The following is a 19,112-nucleotide window of genomic DNA, read 5'->3' on the forward strand; positions in this document are numbered from 1 at the left end:
GCACAACCTTACCCTGATGGAGAAGATGGTAGTTACCATCACAGGAGTGGCCATCGCTGAGCCCGTGGCCAGCGGTGGGACTGAAACAATCAAAGATCCTCACATCCCACTTCCCCCGCGTCTCGTAATCTCTTCTGATTTACAAGCCACAGATGGTGTAAGCATGCACCTCTTGCTTCCCCCCTTCCCTCATCGCAAGCTTACCCTGTGCCTTTCACCTTTCAGATATCAAGAACTTCAACCTGGCCAGCCAGTGGAGGAGCAGCAACAGGTAGAAAAGAAGACATTGATGCTGAAGACATAGCACCATCAGACACTGATGCTACGCGTACTTTAGAGGATAGATTAGACGTGGAATCTGCATGTGGTCAGACACAGTGCACAAGCGGGATGCAGGGGGCAAGGGCTGTGCAGATGCCAGCTTCCTGGAGGATGAGGCCACACAAGTACTGCTGCAGAGGACTCAGATGAACACTTCAATGGGGCGGCCTACAGAAGAAGGGTGATGGGTATACACAATGAAATGCAAGATGCATTGGCAGGCCTGCCAGAAAATCTGCATACAATGTCAAGGAACATGAAGGAATCAGCACAAATTTGACACAGGACTTTGTGCAGAGCTTGGAGCCCATTCTTTCCAGTATGGAAGTGATGCCCAACTCTATTAGTACACTGGCGGACCAAACCACAATGCAGCATCTGATAGCCGATGTCTCAGCTTCCATTGCAGCACAAGTAGAAGCCACCCAATATATGGGTGCCACAGTGGAAGCTGAGACTTCTTTCATGCAAGCTCAGCTTGCTGCCACGCAGACTGCTGGCTGTGCTTACCAGTGTTCAAAGGGGCTTGCTGGGTGTTACAGCTATCTAGCAATCTGACCTCCAACAGATTTTTTTTTTTTTTTTTTTTAATTCGTAGCCAATCGTTCCAATTCTTTGTCAAATCACAAACGCCAGAGGTCACCTTGCACACGCCAAGGATCACTCTGCGCCAATGCTCTTAGCCAAAAGGCCTAGAGCCACTGCACCGTTCCTGGAAGTACTGCAATACCAGGTTCGTGCCATGGAGGTGGATGGGTCAGGTCCCCCACACACCTCCGTGGAGGTGGATGGGTCAAGCCACCCCACCCACCTCCTGTTTCCAAAAAAGCAAGCATATACCTTCCTGATCCAGGGAGAACCACCCGGAGGTCATGGTGGCTACTCCCCTGTCAGGTCAGTTACGCATGATCTTAGCCGGTGGAGTGACAGTGCCTCTATGGAGCAGAAACCTGCCGTGCTCTCTCAGGATGACAGCATTTGTCCTCCCACCACTGTCACTGCGCCAGTACCCTTGCCTGCAGTAAAATGGGGGCAGAAGCAAAAGATAGAAAGAAGAAAAGTAAAAGTGGAGAGCAGAGAAACCCAAGGCAAAAATCAAAAAGGGCCACATTACAGCAAAATTCTAAAAGGGACAAAGTGTGTTAAAAAGACAAGCCTGAAGGCTCTGTGCCTCAATGCGAGGAGTATTCATAATAAGGTGGACGAATTAACTGCTCAGGCAGCTGAATATGATATAATTGGGATTACGGAGACATGGGTCCAGGGTGACCAAGGCTGGGAACTCTATATCCAGGAAGGATAGACAGAAAGGAAAAGGAAGTGGGGTAGCGTTGCTGGTTAAAGAGGAAATTAACGCAATAGTAAGGAAGAAAATTAGCTTGGATGATGTGGAATTGGTATGGGTAGAGCTGCGGAATACCAAAGGGCAGAAAATGCTAGTGGGAGTTGTATACACATCACCAAACAGTAATAGTGAGGTTGGGGACAGCATCAAACAAGAAATTAGGGATGCATGCAATAAAGGTACAGCAGTTATCATGGACGACTTTAATCTACATATAGATTGGGCTAACCAAACTGGTAGCAATAGAGTGGAGGAGGATTTCCTGGAGTGTATTAGGGATGGTTTTCTAGACCAATGTGTCAAGGAACCAACTAGAGGGCTGGCCATCCTAGACTGGGTGACGTGTAATGAGAAAGGACTAATTAGCAATCTTGTTGTGCGAGGCCCCTTGGGAAAGAGTGACCATAATATGGTAGAATTCTTTATTAAGATGGAGAGTGACCCAGTTAATTCAGTGACTAGGGTCCTGAACTTAAGGAAAAGTAACTTCGATGGTATGAGACATGAATTGGCTAGAATAGACTGGCAAATGATACTTAAAGGGTTGACAGTGGATAGGCAATGGCAAACATTTAAAGATCACATGGATGAACTTCAACAATTGTATATCACTGTCTGGAGTAAAAACAAAACGGGGAAGGTGGCTCAACCGTGGCTAACAAGGGAAATTAGGGATAGTGTTAAATCCAAGGAAGTGGCATATAAATTGGCCAGAAAAAGCAAACCCGAGAACTGGGAGCAATTTAGAATTCAGCTGAGGAGGACAAAGGGTTTCATTAGGAGGGGGAAAATAGAGTACGAGAGGAAGCTTGCTGGGAACATAAAAACTGACTGCAAATGCTTCTATAGTTATGTGAAGAGAAAAAGATTAGTGAGGCCAAACATAGGTCCCTTGCAGTCAGAATCAGGTGAATTTATAATGGGGAACAAAGAAATGGCTGACCAATTGAACAAATACTTGGGTTCTGTCTTCACGAAGGAAGACTCACATAACCTTCTGGAAATACTCGGGGACCAAAGGTCCAGCGAGAAGGAGGAACTGAAGGAAATCCTTATTAGTCAGGAAATTGTGTTAGGGAAATTGATGGAATTGAAGGCCAATAAATCCCCAGGGCCTGATAGTCTGCATCCCAGAGTACTTAAGGAAGTGGCCCTAGAAATAGTGGAAGAATTGGTGATCATTTTCTAACAGTCTATCGACTCTGGATCAGTTCCTATGGACTAGAGGGTAGCTAATGTAACACCACTTTTTAAAAAAGGATGGAGAGAGAAAACAGGGAATTATAGATCGGTTAGCCTGACATCAGTAGTGGGGGAAATGTTGGAATCAATTATTAAAGATGAAATAGCAGTGCATTTGGAAAGCAGTGACAGGATCGGTCCAAGTCAGCATAGATTTATGAAAGGGAAATCATGCTTGACAAATCTTCTAGAATTTTTTGAGGATCTAACTAGTAGAGTGGACAAGGGAGAACCAGTGGATGTGGTGTATTTGGACTTTCAAAAGGCTTTTGACAAGGTCCCACACAGGAGGTGTGCAAAATTAATGCACAAGGTATTGGGGCTAATGTATTGACATGGACAGAGAACTGGTTGGCAGACAGGAAGCAGAGAGTCGGGATAAACGGGTCCTTTTCAGAATGGCAGAATGACTAGTGGGGTGCCGCAGGGCTCAATGCTGGGACCCCAGCTATTTATAATATACATCAATGATTTGGATGAAGGAATTGAGTGTAATATCTCCAAGTTTGCAGATGACACTAAGCTGGGTGGTGGTGTGAGCTGTGAGAAGGATGCTAAGAGGCTGCAGGGTGACTTGGACAGGTTAGGTGCGTGGGCAAATGCATGGCAGATGCAGTATAATGTGGATAAATGTGAGGTTATCCACTTTGGTGGCAAAAACACAAAGGCAGAATATTATCTGAATGGCGGCAGATTAGGAAAAGGGGAGGTGCAATGAGACCTGGGTGTCATGGTACATCAGTCATTGAAAGTTAGCATGCAGGTACAGCAGGCAGTGAAGAAGGCAAATGGCATGTTGGCCTTCATAGCTAGGGGAATTGAGTATAGGAGCAGGGAGGTCTTACTGCAGTTGTACAGGGCCTTAGTGAGGCCTCACCTGGAATATTGTGTACAGTTTTGGTCTCCTAATCTGAGGAAGGACATTCTTGCTGTTGAGGGAGTGCAGCGAAGGTTCACCAGACTGATTCCTGGGATGACGGGACTGACATATGAGGAGAGACTGGATCGACTGGGCCTATATTCACTAGAGTTTAGAAGAATGAGAGAGGATCTCATAGAAACATGTAACATTCTGATGGGCCTGGACAGGTTAGATGCAGGAAGAATGTTCCCGATGTTGGAAGTCCAGAACCAGGGCTCACAGTCTAAGGATAAGGGGTAAGCCATTTAGGACAGAGATGAGGAGAAATTTCTTCACTCAGAGTTGTTAACCTCTGAAATTCTCTACTGCAGAGAGTTGTTGATGCCAGTTCGTTAGATATATTCAAGAGGGTGTTAGATATGGCCCTGACGACTATAGGGATCAAGGAGTATGGAGAGAAAGCAGGAAAAGGGTTCCGAGGTGAATGATCAGCCATGATCTTATTGAATGGTGGTGCAGGCTCGAAGGGCTGAATGGCCTACTCCTGCACCTATTTTCCATGTTTCTATGTTTCTATGTAAGTTTAACTACCAGAATCCTATTCCCCTCTTTGGCAATCACAGTGCCTGCGAACCATTTGGGCCCTGCAGCGTAGTTGAGGACAAAGACAGAGTCATTGACATCAATACCTCGCGCCCTTGCATTCCTGTCATGGTAGTCACATTGTGACTGGCGCCTGCTCTCAACAATTTCTTTCATGGTGGGGTGTATAAGGGATAACCTGGTTTTGAGCGTCCTTTTCATTAGCAGCTCTGCAGGTGGAACCCCTGTGAGCGAGTGTGGTCGGGATCTATAGGCCAACAGGAGGCGTGATAAGCGGCTTTGTAGGGAACCCCCTTGGATTCTGAGCATCCCCTATTTGATTATCTGCACTGCTTGTTCCGCCTGGCCGTTTGAGGCCAGCTTAAACGGTGCCATTCTGACATGAAGTCCTGGAATTCAGTGCTTGTGAAGCACAGGCCATAGTCACTGACCAAGACATTCGATCGACCATGGGCGGCGAACATTGCCCGTAAACTTTCTACCGTGGCAGAGGATGTGCTTGAATTTAAAATGTCACACTCGATCCATTTGGAGTAGGCGTCTACTACAACCAAAAACATTTTTCCCATGAAAGGACCTGCGTAGTCCACATGGATGCGTGAGCATGGCTTGGCGGGCCAGGACCAGGGCCTAAGGGAGGGTTTCCCTGGGCGCATTGCCCAGCTGGGCACACGTGTTGCACCTGCGAACACAAAGTTCCAGGTCTGCATCTATCCCTGGCCACCAAACGTGTGACCTGGCAATTGCCTTCATCATGACAATACCCGGGTTCTCATTGTGGAGTTCTCTGATGAACATCTCTCTACCCACCTGGGGCATGACTACTCAGTTTCCCCACTGTAGGCAATCGGCCTGAATCAAGAGTTCATCCCTGCGCCTGTGAAATGGTTTAAATTTCTCAGGGCATGCCCTGTACGTGGCTGCCCAGTCCCCATTCAGGACACATTTCTTGACTAAAGACAGTAGCAGGTCTCTATTTGTCCAGACTTTAATCTGACGGGCTGTCACGGGTGAGCCTTTGCTTTCGAAAGCTTCAACAGCCATGACCATCTCAGCAGCATGCTCAGTTGACCCCTTGGTGGTGGCCAGTGGGAGCCTGCTAAGTGCATCGGTGTAGTTTTCAGTGCCCGGTCTGTGCCGAATTGTATAGTCATAGGCGGCTAATGTAAGTGCCCACCTCTGTAGCGGGCCGATGCGTTTGCATTTATGGCCTTGTTGTGGGCCAAAAGGGACATTAGGGGTATGTGATCTGTCTGCAGCTCAAATTTCCTGCCAAAACAGGTACGGATGCATTTTCTTTACTGCATATACACATGCAAGCGCCTCCTTTTCTACCATCCCGTAGCCCCTTTCTGCCTGGGACAGACTTCTGGAGGCATAAGCTACCGGCTGTAACTGACCCTTGGCATTAACATGCTGCAACACACACCCGACACCATAGGACGACGTATCGCACGTTAAAACAAGTTTCTTACATGGGTCATATAGCGTTAACGGATTGTTGGAGCATAACAAATTGAGCGCTCTATCAAAAGCCCTTTCCTGGCTGTCCCCCCAGACCCATTCGTGACCTTTGTGTAGGAGGACGTGTCGTGGCTCTAACAGCGTGCTCAATTTGGGAAGAAAGTTACCAAAATAGTTCAGGAGCCCCAGGAACGAAAGCAGCTCCGTCGTGTTACGGGATCTGGGTGCTCTCTCGATCGCTTCCGTCTTGGATGCAGTAGGTCTGATCCCGTCTGCTGCTAGCTACCCTCCTCCCCAGGAATTCGACCTCTGGAGCTAAGAAGGCGCACTTCGCCTTTTTCAGTCGCAGCCCTACCCGGTCCAGTCTGCGTAGCACCTCCTCCAGATTGCGGAGGTGTTCTTCAGTATCACAACCCGTGATGAGGATGTCGTCTTGAAACACCACTGTCCCTGGAATCGACTTGAGGAGGCTTTCCATATTTCGTTGAAAGATCGCGGCGGCCAAACAAATCCTGAACGGGCATCTGTTGTACTCAAACAACCCCTTGTGTGTCGTGATGGTGGTCAGTTTCTTTGACTCACTCGCCAGCTCCTGGGTCAATGCACATGAGGCCCATGCTTGAGAGCAGGTCACTCTGTGACCAATAACCTTTATTAGCTAGCACTCAAGTGATGAAGGTGGGTGGAGCTTCCCCTTTTATACTGAAAGTCCAGGCTAGGAGTGTCTCCCACAAGTTCACCACCTAGTGGTCATTGTTCTCACAGTGTATAACTTAGGTCGGTTTATACATGGGTTACAATGATGGTTGAATACATGACAACACCCATACCGGTAGGACCGGCATGATGAACTCCATATCACGATGTTGGTGGTGGAAAGGAATGGGTAGAGACATAAAAAACCATTGTAGGAAATGTATAACATGCGCTAAACACCACCCGGGGAAAAAGATAAAGGTCTGTCTGGGACACCAAACTTGCCCAAAGGGACGCTGGGAAGCCTTACAAATAGACTTTACTGGCCCACTGCCTAGCCAAAGGGGAAAAATGTACTGTCTGGTAATAATAGACTAATTTACAAAATGGGTAGTAGCCTTCGCCACTAGAAACTGCACCGCTGATACAGTAGCTAAGATCCTGGCCGGGGAAATAATACCCAGGTGGGGAATGCCACTACAGTTGGACTCAGACCAGGGTACACACTTTACGGGAAAAATCATGAAGCAAGCTTGCACCCTGTTAGGGATTAAACAAAAATTTCACATCCCATACCACCATGAGTCTTCCGGATTGGTAGAGCAAATGAATAGGACCTTAAAAACAGCACTGGCTAAGGCATTCGAGGAGACCGGACAGGGGGCTGAGTTACTACCACGAATCCTAATGAAATTAAGAGCTACCCCTAACCGGACTACCAGACTGACCCCCTTTGAACTAATAACAGGAAGAGCCATGAGGCTGCCAGAAGTGCTGGTTACTGGAAGTGATGAGGTAGGGCCCTACAAGGACAAGATACGGAGGTTTGTGATGGAACTCTGCAAACAATCACATGAATTACGAGCGCAAGCCCGAGACCAACAAATTATTAGGGATCTAGAAAGGGACACGAAGGAACAAAGGGTTCAGGTACTTCAAATAGGGAGTTGGGTCATGGTAAAGATAAATCCTGAAAGACTCGGGTTCTCACCAAAATGGACCGGACCCAGCAGGTGATTACGATTAGTGACACTTGCGCTTGCATAGACATAGGTGTTGGCAAATGGAAACACTGGACCCAGTTGAAACAATTTGGATCCTAACCAACCGGTACCCACCGGAAAATGTTGTGTTTTACAGGATCCTATCCCTCCTTGGAACCGGAACATCCACTGATGAAGAAAGTAACGGACCTCAAGGCCTATATTATAAGACGTCGGAAAACGTTAGCTGTGATCCCGATTCAAAAACCCTAATGGTGGTAGTCAGCACAATAATATATTTAAATTGTAGCATTGGACTAACGGGAATAACACAACTTAACAGAGATTCCAACCGACAGTGGGGTTGGAACAATAACAAGGGCATAACAGTAGCAGTAAATGAGACCGCAGTATTGCTTCGTGTTTGAAGAAGAACGAGGAAATTTCACTGGTAGGGAGGGGATAGAGATACGGTGCATGCCTGTCTTCACTCAATTCTCGGGAAGGCCACGACAAGGGGATACCAGGTGGACGATGTGAAGATATGTCCGGCCTCCCCGTGCGTGTGTACGGACCAGTGGTGTTGGGACATCCTTGTCCGAGACAGATCCCTACCGCTGCCCTGACAACCACCCTGTGGACAACAACTCTTCCCAGCACAACCACGCAAGCACCCCCACCCCATCCCCCCCTCCCCCCCCCATAAAGACTGGAGCCAAAGGGGGGCTAGTAATAAAGGAATCTAAGGAAAGGATATAATTTGGGGTGCGACAGCGACTACTTATGGTAGTCCTAAACCTAACGGATATCATCCTTCCTAGCTTCTGTGGGAATTAAACTATAAGTCTATACCAGAACCTGACACAACGAATCCTCGAAGGCTCGGAATCCACTACCCTGAGATTTAATGTCAGAAAGGGAACAGAACAAAGTCGAACGAAAAGGGAAATACTGGAAACACTAGGCACGGGTTATGCGGCGGAGGTTGCGACGATGAATTCCATAGACCTCTATGCAATAGACGACTGAGTTAACACCTTAACACAAATCTTAAGGGGTTTATTGGGGAGGGAAATAGATAGCCAAGCCCTACAAGCGCAGTTGGGAGATGGCGCAAAGGGGAACTGTTACAAGTGGCCCACACATTACAGGAACATGTCAAGACCATAAATTTGATCCACACAATGGAGAACGACCTAAGTAAATGATTACAAGCTGAGATAGTTTGCTCCGGGTATGGGGTCTGGATACTGAGTGAGGTACAACATAACCTGGAGCAACTCCAGAATGGATACATACCAGATTGGATCCCGAATGGCATATTTAATAATTGGACTCTAGACAAAAATATGAACAACACGTGCGAGGTACGGAAAAATAATCACGCATGGGTGCCAAAATGTAGATGTATTACTAGACATATGAATATGATCGGATTCGTGTTATCAATATCACAGTATAACGTAACAAAGGGAGACCCCTTATACCAAACCGACAATATCGGTGAAGTAAGAAACCGAACACGGTTGCGTTACCAACACCCCTCCAGACAGGTGATTAAAATTAACAATAGTACCAAAGGCATTGACATAACCGGTTGCTATAAAATTAACCAAGTGGTTTTATGTCGAGGTACGCTAAGAATGACAGATGATGATTGCGGATTCCACCAAACAAACGGATGCATGCTGAGTATCACTCCTCTCGAACGCGATTCCGAAACAATTGCTGCTCCACAAGGGAATGGAGATTGGTGCGTGAGCACAGGAGCAGCCAACCTGACGATTAAGACCAGGGGAGGAATCACCCCCTGTGTCATCACCAACCCTAACTTCTGTTTCAGCCCATGGGAAAAGTAGTCATAAATGGATACCACATACATCCCGAGACAACGGAAATTATCCACGGAACGGTCACGGATACCCTCTGAGAAGTGTACAAGGAGGCGGTATGGGAACCGCAAGGAAAACAGATACCCGAATTAAGTGAGAAACAATTACAATTGGTGCAAGGAATCCAAAACCAAAGATGACAGTATATCCGGCTGATGGAAGAAATAGACAACCTACAGAGAGACATTAACGCGATGCTGGCTGACTAGTCTTGGTACTCAAAACTGTGGAACATTGGACTTAATATTCAGATCCACCCATGGATAAGGATTATATCACATGTACTTGTAGTAATACAGGGCCTGTTCCTGATGGTACTGGCAGAATTAACTTGTGCATGAATTAAACAGGCCAAACGACACGCGAGGGCACGCACTATGATTAAGACAATAAGGGACGAAAATTTAAACAGTCCTGCAGGAAGGACTTTAACCTTATATAGCCAGGCGGGAGAAGTCACACGAGGTCCTGAAGTTTGGGAGATGGCCACCCAGGCGAACAGACATATCTGGAACTTGCCCACCGGGATGTAGTTTCCGGGAAATATGGTCTACTTGGCGTATAGCCAAGGGCCAAAGGGGGGAATTGTAAGAGAAAATTGGCATTAGGGGTATAAGCGAAATAAGGTTTAAAGTGCCGGCTTCTACACTGGCTCAGCAAAAGGGGAAGAAGGCCTGTGGCTGACCTCACATTCTAACATATTCCAGCACCAAGGACCCAGAGGCCTCTGATTCAACATTGGTGCACCAAAACACCAGATAACATTAAGGTACGTCCGGTCCGACAAGATAAGACTCTGTGAAAAGATTCTAAACAGACTTTTAGGCACTACACACGATCAGCAAATTCTAACCCAATGAGTTCATTCCAGTTAAGATCTGAAAGTTGCCTTGAGATCTTGGTCTGTCAATCCAAAATATTACTAATACGGTAACCCAATTAGAGATCGAGGGAGGTCGTACCGGGGGGGGGGGGGGGGGGGGGGGGGGGCGAAGGGATCTATGAAATGTATAAATGATGTAAAATTTTGCTATTCAGGGAACATCTCCACTCACAGGCGGCTGTGATGAGAAGTGTTCCCGGACGTTCGTAATTAAAGATCGTTATACCTTGCCATCCATCTCTGTCTAATACTTTGAGGGCTGCTATGCGTTTTGGGACGAGCATCGACCCTTTATTCCAAAGGGCCCGCTCGTGGGAAGAGAAGCCTTCCCATTTTCCCCTTCAACAGGGAATTAGACTGGACCCGATATTGGCCCACCAGTTGAGCAATAAGCCAATGAGCAGCGCTTTTTTTCACTGCAATCAAGATTACAATTATGTTAATGAAGACTGAATATGAATTTTGCGTGCTACCCAAAACATTTTGACCTGGCATAGCTTAACATCATTAGGCCTTCACATTGCCTGTGTTGTGGCCATATCCAATTTCTAGCTTGTTGTCTCTGGGCTTTCAGGATCTGACAGCAACCATTGGACCAGCCATCATTCAGAGCTCTATGGAATCAGATGAAACATAGAAACATAGAAAATAGGAGCAGTAGTAGGCCATTCGAGTCTGCACCGCCATTCAATATGATCATGGCTGATCAACACCACATTCCCGCTTTTTCCCCATAACCCTTGATGCCTTTTGTTTCTAGAAATCTATCTATCTCCCTCTTAAATATATTCAGTGACTTGGCCTCCACAGCCTTCTGTGGTAGAGAATTCCACAGGTTCACCACCCTCTGAGTGAAAACATTTCTCCTCATCTCGGTCCTAAATTTCCTACCCCATATCCTGAGACTGTGACCCCTTGTTCTAGACATCCTCTCTGCATCCAGTCTATCCAACCCCGTCAGAATTTTATACGTTTCAATGAGATCCCCTCTCATTCTTCTAAACTCTAGTGAATACAGTTCTAGTTGACCCAATCTCACCTCATATGACAGTCCTGCCATCCCAGGAATCAGTCTGGTGAATCTTTACTGCACTTCCTCTATGGCAACAATACTCCAGGTGTGGTCTCACCAAGGCCCTGTATAACTGTAGTAAGACATCCTTGCTCCTGTACTCAAATCTTCTTGCAATGAAGGCCAACATACCATTTGCCTTCCTAACTGCTTGCTGCACCTGCATGTTTGCTTTCAATGACTAGTGTACAAGGACACCCAGGTCCCTCTGTACATCGACATTTCCCAAGCCATCACCATTTAAATAATACTTTATTTTACCTTACCTTATGTTTTTCCTACCAAAGTGGATAACTTCACATTTACCCACGTTATACTGCATCTGCCATGTGTTTGCCCACTCACTCAACCTATCTAAATCGCCTTGCAGCATCTTTGCATCCTCCTCACAACTCACAATCCCACCTAGTTTTGTGTCGTCAGCAAACTTGGAAATATTCCATTTGGTTCCAAATCATTTATATATATTGTGAAAAGCTGGGGCCCAAGCACTGATCCCTGTGGATCCCACTAATCACTGCCCGCTACCCCAAAAAAGACCCGTTTATTCCTACTCACTGTTTCCTGTAGGTTAACCAATTTTCAATCCATGCCAATACATTACCCACAATCTTATGTGCTTTAATTTTGCATACTAACCTCTTATATGGGACTTTATCAAAGGCCTTCTGAAAATCCAAATACACTACATCCACTGGTTCTCCCTTATCTATTCTATCAGTTACATCCTCAAAAAATTCCAGTAGGTTTGTCAAACATGATTTTCCTTTCATAAATCCATGTTGACTTTATTTAATTCCGTTGATATTATCTAAGTGTGCCATTATCACATCGTTATAATAGACTCCAGCATTTTCCCTATTACTGATGTAGTTCCCCGTTTTCTCTCTCCCTCCTTTTTTAAATAGTGGGGTTACATTTGCCACCCTCCAATCTGCAGGAACTGTTCCATAATCTATAGAATTTTGGAAGATGACAACCAATGCATCTACTATTTCTATGGCTACCTCTTTTAGTACTCTGGGATGCAGATCATCAGGCCCTGGGGATTTATCTGCCTTCAGTCCCATTAGTTTCTCCAGCACTATTTTCATACTAATTATCATTTTGGTTAATTCTTCTTGATAACTAGACCCTTGGTTCCCTAGCATTTCTGTGATGTTATTTGAATCTTCTTCAGTGAAGACAGAACCAAAGTATTTATTTAATTGTTCTGCCGTTTCCTTGTTCCCCATTACAAATTCTCCCATTTCTGTCTGTAAAGGACCTACATTTGTCTTCACTAATCTTTTTCTTTTTACGTACTTGTAGAAACTTTTGCAGTTGGTTTTTATGTTCCTTGTAAGTTTACTCTCATAAAAGCCATCATGATCGTAATCTAGTCTGTCACAGAGTAAATTTGTGGTACTTGAGACTGAGGATAATCTTATGACGGGCACCTCCAATAAAAATTCCCTTTCCTGCAAGACTTCTCAGATGATGATGTGTGTTATTGTAAATAGACATTTAAAAATGTCTGAGTGCTTTTGGTTCTTTTATAAACATATAAATAGTAAAAGGGTCGTCAAAGGAAGGGTGGAGCCGATTAGGAATCAAAAAAGAGATCTTCTTGTATGGGCATAGCTGAAGTTTTAAATGAGTACTTTGCATCTTTCTGCACTCGAGAAGAGGATGCTGCCAATGTAGCAGTAAAGGAGGAGGCAGTAGAGAAATTGGATAGGATAAAAATAGATAAAGAGGAGGTACTTAAAAGGTTGGAAGTAGAAAAGTCACTCGGTCTGGATGCGATGCATCCGAGTTTGCTGAGAGGAGTAAAGGTGGAAATAGTGGAGGCACCTGACCACTATCTTCCTGAGATATCAGAGCGGTCAGAGGATTGGAGGGTTGCAAATGTTACGTCCCTGTTCAAAAAAGGAGAGAGGGATAAGCCCGGTAACTACAGACCAGTCAGCTTAACATCAGTGGCGGGGAAACTTTGAGAGATAATAAATCTGAGACAAAATGAAATGTCACTTGGAAAAATATGGGTTAATAAATGATAGCCAGCATGGATTTGTTAAAGGTAAATCTTATTTGATTAACTTGATTGAGTTCTTTGATGAAGTAATGGAGAGGATTGACGACAGTGCGGTTGGTGTATATTTGGACCTTCTAAAAGTGTTTGACAAAGTAGCACATAATAGATTTGCTAGCAAAATTGAAGCTCAGGATTAAAAGGACAGTGGCAGCATGGATAATAAATTGGCTAAGAAAGGGTCGGTAACCAGAGGACACAGATTTACGGTAATTGGCAAAAAGAGAGACAACATGAGGAAAATGTTGTTTTCCCACAGCAAGTTGCTATGATCTGGAATGCACTGCCTGAAAGGGTGGTGGAAGCAGATTCAATAATAACTTTCAAAAGGGAATTGGATGAATACTTGAAGGGGAAAAGTTTGAAGGGCTATAGAAAAAGGGCAGGGGCATGGGACTAAATGGATAGCTCTACCAAAGAGCCGGCACTGGCACGAATGGGCTGAATAGCCTCCTGTGCTGTATCATTCTATGATTCTACTACTGTCTAACTTTCAGAGTTACCTACCTTACAATTATTAAATATTAGACACATTATAAATGTTCAACCTGGATGTATTTACTAGTGCGACACCACTCGTGCCAGTGCTGCAGTAAATCCTGTTCAATGCAGCAGCTCAGAATTCTATCATAGCCACAATTTTAAAGATGGTGGAAAAGATGTTCGAGGGAATCCAATGCTCCTTAAAGTTGCTGAGATTTCATTTTGTCTTTTTGGCTCTTCGGGTTACCGAAGTGTTGGATGAAGTGCTGGGGTGTGGCATTCGAGGCGTCACAGAGCTTTCAGATGCTGCAGTACATGTATACAAATATTGCACCAGTTCTCAGGTGAAATAGTTACACCTGGGTTTGAGGCCTGATAAACTCGACCCGTGGCTAGTGGGGCACCGCAAGGTTCTGTGCTGGGGCCCCAGCTGTTTACACTGTACATTAATGATTTAGATGAGGGGATTAAATGTAGTATCTCCAAATTTGCGGATGACACTAAGTTGGGTGGCAGTGTGAGCTGCGAGGAGGATGCTGTGAGGCTGCAGAGCGACTTGGATAGGTTAGGTGAGTGGGCAAATGCATGGCAGATGAAGTATAATGTGGATAAATGTGAGGTTATCCACTTTGGTGGTAAAAACAGAGAGACAGACTATTATCTGAATGGTGACTGATTAGGAAAAGGGGAGGTGCAAAGAGACCTGGGTGTCATGGTACATCAGTCATTGAAGGTTGGCATGCAGGTGCAGCAGGCGGTTAAGAAAGCAAATGGCATGTTGGCCTTCATAGCAAGGGGATTTGAGTACAGGGGCAGGGAGGTGTTGCTACAGTTGTACAGGGCATTGGTAAGGCCACACCTGGAGTATTGTGTACAGTTTTGGTCTCCTAACCTGAGGAAGGACATTCTTGCTATTGAGGGAGTGCAGCGAAGGTTCACCAGACTGATTCCCGGGATGGCGGGACTGACCTATCAAGAAAGACTGGATCAACTGGGCTTGTATTCACTGGAGTTCAGAAGAATGAGAGGGGACCTCATAGAAACATTTAAAATTCTGACGGGGTTAGACAGGTTAGATGCAGGAAGAATGTTCCCAATGTTGGGGAAGTCCAGAACCAGAGGTCACAGTCTAAGGATAAGGGATAAGCCATTTAGGACCGAGATGCGGAGGAACTTCTTCACCCAGAGAGTGGTGAACCTGTGGAATTCTCTACCACAGAAAGTTGTTGAGGCCAATTCACTAAATATATTCAAAAAGGAGTTAGATGGTGAGAAAGCAGGAATGGGGTACTGAAGTTGAATGTTCAGCCATGAACTCATTGAATGGCAGTGCAGGCTAGAAGGGCCGAATGGCCTACTCCTGCACCTATTTTCTATGTTTCTATGTTTCTATGTCATGTCTGCACTGGCTCTTTGCTAGAGCAATCCAAAACTATCAACTGCCCTCCTCTCTCCCCAGAGCCCTATATCTTCCTCTAGTTCAAATGTTTGTCTGCTTAAAGGAATTTGCCTCAACTATTCTCTGTGGCAAAGCACCCATGCTCCAATAATCCTCCTAACCTTTCTCTAAGTGAGTGGTTACATGAATAGCTTACCATTGTCTTATCCTTGAAGACTGCAGTCGACAATGACAGTCCCTGTCACGTATGTAACACCACTGTATTACTGTATACACTCAACCTAGATGCACACCTTGACCACAAGGGGTGAACTTGTGGGAGACACTCCTTACCTGATCACACAGGTATAAAAAGGGAAGTCCCATGCAGGGTCATCGCTTTTGGAATCCTGTGAATAAAGAGTTAAGGTCACAGAGTGACCTTGTCCCCAGAATGTGCCTCATGTGATTTCATACTGTAGAGTAAGGACTTTACATTGGCGACGAGAAACGGGAATTCACGACCCACGAGAATGGCCACCGGTAGCACAGAGGAACGGTACTGTGTTGGGGAAGACTGGGACGATTTTGTTGAGAGACTTCAGCAAAGCTTCGTTACGAAAGAATGGCTGGGGGATGCAGCGGCCGACAAGCGAAGGGCTCATCTTTTGACCAGCTGCAGACCAAAGACTTACGCACTCATGAAGGACTTACTAACACCCGAAAAGCCGGTGGACAAAACCGTTGAAGAACTTAGCAAATTGATCGGGGAGCACCTCAAACCGGCGAGTAGCATACATATGGCCCGACACAGATTCTACACCCACCGATGTCATGAAAGACAGAGCATACCGGACTTCGTAGCGGACCTCTGGCGTTTGGCCAGCCTCTGTAAGTTCACAGACGCCTGCAGGGGGGAGATGCTAAGGGACTTCTTTATCAAGGGCATCGGTCATGCTGGAATTTTCCACAAATTAATTGAGACCAAGGATTTGACCTTGGAAGCGGCAGCATCGATAGCTCAAACTTTCATGGCGGGGGAGGAAGAGACGAAAATAATATACGCGCAATTCTGCCTCTAACGCAGTGATGGATCAGGGAGTCAACATCATCAATGCGACTCAGAGCCCCGCAGGAAGGCAGGGGCAGTCCGACACTCCCCAGGCAGCAATAGACCCCAGAGTAGGACTTCAACAGAGACAATGGCAGGCTGAACGGACATTCAGGCCATCACAGTGGACAATGCGGCCCGGGATGGGGCCATTGACACCCACTAATAGGGTACTTAAGAGCAGTCAAAGGGACAGTCAGCGCGGAATGCCTGGCCATAGTCCCTTTGTTCCCAACAATGGAAACTTTAACTCATGCTGGAGGTGTGGGGGAAAACACTCAGCTCGATCTTGCAGATTTCAACAGTTTGTTTGCAGGAACTGCAATCTCGTGGCCACTTAGCTCGAATGTGCAGGAAGACTGCAACCAGGCTAATATGAGGCGAATGGACCAGAAGAGGGTTCTTTGAGGCAGGATGACTTTTGGGGCAAATCGATGGACGCCGAGGTTCAGCGGGTCCATGTGGCGAATATTCACAGTTCCTACACCTAAACGCCACCAATGATGATGAGGGTTTTATTAAACGGTATCCCAGTATGCATGGAGCTGGACACTGGGGCCAGCCAGTCACTCATGGGCGTTCAGCAATTTGAGAAGCTATGGCCACTTAAAGCCAGTAGACCCAAATTAGCACGTGTTGAGACACAATTACGGACTTACACTAAAGAAATCATTCCGGTGCTAGGCAGTGCAATGTTGGCTGTCACACACAATGGGTTAGTGAATCGGCTGCCGCTCTGGATTGTCCCGGGCAATGGTCCCTCACTGTTGGGGAGGAGCTGGTTAGCCGAGATGAACTGGAAATGGGGGGATGTTCATGCAATGTCATCTGTGGAGCAAAGTTCATGTTCACAAGTCCTACAACAATTCGATTCACTATTCCAACCTGGCGTCAGGACTTTCAAAGGCACTAAAGTAGTGGTACACATCACCCCGGACGACAGGCCAGTGCACCACAAAGCCAGAGCGGTGCCGTATGTGATGCAGGAAAAGATCGAGAGCAAATTGGACCGGCTGTTGAGAGAGGGCATCATCTCGCCTGTTGAATTCAGCGACTGGGCAAGCCCCATCGTTCCCGTCCTAAAAGCGGATGGCTCTGTCAGGATCTGTGGCGACTACAAGGCCACCATCAATCGGGTGTCCCTACAAGATCAATACCCGTTCGAGAGCGGAGGACCTCTTCGCCATGCTGGCAGGCAAGCTGTTCACCAAGTTGGAGCTCACTTCAGCCTATATGACCCAGGAACTGGCCAACAAATCTAAACGACTGACCACCATCACCAGGCACAAGCGACTGCTCGTTTATAACAGGTGCCCATTTGGCATTCGATCAGCGGCCGCGATTTTTCAAAGAAACATGGAAAGCCTGCTTAAACCCATTCCTGGAACGATCGTATTCCAGGACGACATCCTCATCACGGGTCGAGACACCGAGGAATACCTCCACAACCTGGAGGAGGTGCTATGCCGACTGGACCGGGTAGGCCTGCGACTCAGGAAGTCTAAATGTGTGTTCTCAGCTCCTGAGGTTGAGTTTCTGGGCAGGATGGTTGCTGCAGATGGGACTCGGCCCACCGAATCCAAAACAGAGGCGATTCGACGAGCACCCAGGCTCTGCAACACATCGGAGTTGCGTTTATTCCTGGGACTGTTGAACTATTTCAGGAACTTTCTGCCGAACTTGAGCACGTTGTTGGAGCCGCTACACATGCTCCTGTGTAAGGGTTGCGGTTGGTTTTGGGAGGACTGTCAGGAACGGGCTTCTGATCGGGCGCGAAACCTACTTTGTTCAAACAAGTTGTTGACCCTGTATGACCCCTGTAAATAATTGGTTCTGACATGTGATGCATCGTCCTATGGGGTTGGGTGTGTGTTGCAGCAGGGCAATGCTGAGGGTCAACTACAACCTGTGGCTTATGCCTCCAGGTCACTCTCTCAAGCAGAACGGGGATATGGGATGATCGAGAAGGAAGCGCTTGCATGTGTCTATGGTGTAAAAGAAAATGCATCAGTACCTCTTTGGTAGGAAGTTTGAATGAGAGGTGCACCACAAGCCATTAACATCCCTGTTGTCAGACAGCAAAGCTATCAATGCCAACCTATCAGCTCGCATACAACGATGGGCTCTCATGCTGGCTGCTTACGACTACTCCATCCGGCACCGGCCCGGCACTGAAAATTGCACTTCCACTGGCCACCACTGAGGGGGCAGTGGAGCAAAGCGCTGAGATGGTCATGGCTGTCGATGGCTTTGACAGCGCAGGCTCCCCCATCACAGCCCGCCAGATCAAAATCTGGACAAACAGAGATCGCCTCCTATCCCTGATTAAGAAAGGTGTCCTGACTGGGGTTTGGGTGCCCGCACACGGAGCATGCCCTGAGGAGGTCAGACCGTTCCACAGAGGAACTCCACAGCGAGCACCCAGGCATTGTGCTGATGAAAGCCATTGCCCGGTCACATGTTTGGTGGCCTGGAATTGATTCAGACCTGGGACACTGTGTTTGCAGATGCACGACATGTGCTCAGCTGGGTAATGCCCCCAGGGAGGCCCCGCTCAGCCCGTGGCCCTGACCCACCAGGCCATGGTCACGCATTCATGTCGACTACGCGGGCCCGTTCATGGGAAAGATGTTCCTTATTGTGGTAGATGCGTACTTGAAATGGATCGAGTGCATCATTCTGAATTCATGCACGTCATCCATC

The sequence above is a fragment of the Pristiophorus japonicus genome, chromosome 1 (assembly GCF_044704955.1).
Source record: "Pristiophorus japonicus isolate sPriJap1 chromosome 1, sPriJap1.hap1, whole genome shotgun sequence".
Taxonomy (NCBI): Eukaryota; Metazoa; Chordata; class Chondrichthyes; family Pristiophoridae; genus Pristiophorus; species Pristiophorus japonicus.